We start from the raw sequence: 2,493 nt of genomic DNA, 5'->3' as shown, positions 1-2,493 counted from the left end.
TTAAAAAAAAAAAAAAAAAAAGACAGTATCCCTGTGGAGTTTTTGGATGGTCTGCCTTCCTGATACTGTTCCCAGCTATTGCCTCTACCGATCCCTATCTGATTGCTCTGGAGCTTCAGACAACGCCCTGTGGCATGAGTTGCTTCATGGTCTGATCCAATGGTTGTTAATTTTTACTTACAATTTTCACGAGTTATGGCTGTTTCACTGGGGAGAATGGCAGCAGAGTTCCTCATGTCCTCACTTGCATGCTCAGACACTAACCTTTAAAGTTAATGTGATATATTTCTAATAGATGTAAGGTACAGACAGACACGCAGATGATCATGGCACAGAAATTATGCCACTTTTTAGTAACAAGATACTGGAAAATCCTGAACTGTCTCTTTAGTTTAAAGAAAATAGGACTGAAAAATAGGATTTAAAAGGAAGTTAGTGTAAATCTAATCATATTTTTAGGAAGTCTGGCTTCCTTTCTAGCAATTGAACAGCTCTAATAAGAAAATGGCTAAGCAGAATATGTAGACCTTTATATTCAGTCTTTATTTTATTTTATTTTATTTATTTTACTTTATAGGTAGAGTCTCACTCTGTCACCCAGCTAGAGTGCAGAGGTCACTGCAACCTCAAACTCTTGGGCTCAAGCAATCCTCTGGCCTCACCCTCCTGAATAGCTGAGACTACAGACACCTGCCACAATGTCTGGCTGTGTTTCTATTATTTTTTTCTTTTATTTTGTAGAGACGGAGTCTCAGTCTTGCTCAGGCTAGTCTCAAACTCCTCATCTCAGGGGATCTGCCTGCCTCAGCCTCCCACAGTGATAGGGTTACAGGTGTTACTGTGCCCTGCCTATATTCAGTCCTAATTAGCCTTCCCAGTGTTTCCTATATCCAGGATCAAATACACAAATTTTTTGCACATTCTTTATATTATCTTAAAAATTTTGCCACTGGACCGGGTGCCGTGGCTCACACCTGTAATCCCAGCACTCTGGGAGACCAAGGTAGGTGAATTGCCTGAGCTCTGGAGTTCAAAACTAGCCTGAGCAAGAGCTAGTGTCTCTTTAGACCATGTCTCTAAAAATAACCGGGCGTTGTGGTGGACACCTGTAGTCCTAGGTACTTAGGAGGCTGAGACAAGAGAATCACTTGAGCCCAGGAATTTGAGGTTGCTGTGAGCTGTGACAACACAGCTCTCTACCAAGGGCGAAAGAGTGAGACTCTGTCTTAAAAAATAAGAAAAAAAATCTTGCCCCTGGCTCTTTGATGCCCGTTTGTCCACTGAGAATCAATGGTCCAGGTGGGAAGGCAAAGGCAGACACTGTGACTGACCTCATAGTCCATGTTCGTTCTGCTGTCCTTAGGATGGTGCTTGTTAATACCTTCAAGTCTGCCCCCTTGACCCTGTTACCCGTTACCCAGCATTTGAAACATAATTGCTTTACTTTGAATTTCAAATAATATAGAAATTAATGTCATATGTCCCCTGATAATTGCATTTACTGATGCGAATGGCACGAACCCTCTCCTGCCCTGAAAGGCCCTCTCTGCCTCAGTGTTCTCCTCTCCACCCTCACTTGCCCCACTTGCTCTCCCTGCTCTGGGGACTCTTAGGGACTACCTCTGCCCCGCCGGCCAGGGGGCTCGATTCTCTTCACTTACTCTGAACTTCTGTTCTACACTCTGCTAATATACCAGTTACAGCCAGTGCTGCATGGAACCGTAGTGTGTTATTTTTCTTACTGGCACATTTGTCTGGCTGGAACTCTGCTCACTTCTGTGCCCCACGTCCCTAGCACATAGTAGGTGCTCAGTGATATCTGTTAATACTGAACAATTCTACTTTGGTTCCTTTTCCTTATCTATAAGACAAGGATAGCACAAATTCTTTACTTGATAAGCATTTCCTGAGATCAGATTATTTAGTTCTTAAAACGTAAAGCTGCACAATCGTAACACAAAAAGAAAAAAACAAGCACAGAGCAGGTTTGTTTCAATGAACTGTAAATGGAGAGCGCCACTAGTCAGAGGAGTCAATGGCTTAAAAAAAGTTAAAACTTACGTAATGAAAGCCACTGAACACACAAAGGGGTCTAGGAAACCTCGAGACAGTTAACTTACAGTGTTAATTGGTGCTAGGCACTATGCCCTCTTTTCGAGTAAAGTTACAGTCCAGATAGGGGTCAGGACACATACTAATAAAGCGGAAAAAGCGAAGTGGTGCCTGGTGTGTAACAATAAATTATAAAAGATAATCGTAGTAGCACAGGAGTATGAGCTCAGCTTCTTTGACCCCAGAAACTAAAAGGCACAGCGTTGCCTAATAAGATGACATGTTGAAAGCGTTTACACCAAGTACCCTGCCACTCACAACAAGGAACCATAAGATGTAGCTATCCTCAGATTTAAAAAGGCAAGCCTGCTCTTTTGAGGATGGCATGTTCAACTGAAAATGTAAACCTGTTTTCAAAACGGCTTCCTGCTGCAGTGGCTC

The sequence above is a fragment of the Otolemur garnettii genome, unplaced genomic scaffold (genome assembly GCF_000181295.1).
Source record: "Otolemur garnettii isolate 467f Iridium unplaced genomic scaffold, OtoGar3 scaffold00084, whole genome shotgun sequence".
Classification (NCBI taxonomy): Eukaryota; Metazoa; Chordata; class Mammalia; order Primates; family Galagidae; genus Otolemur; species Otolemur garnettii.
This window is presented reverse-complemented; position numbering follows the sequence as displayed.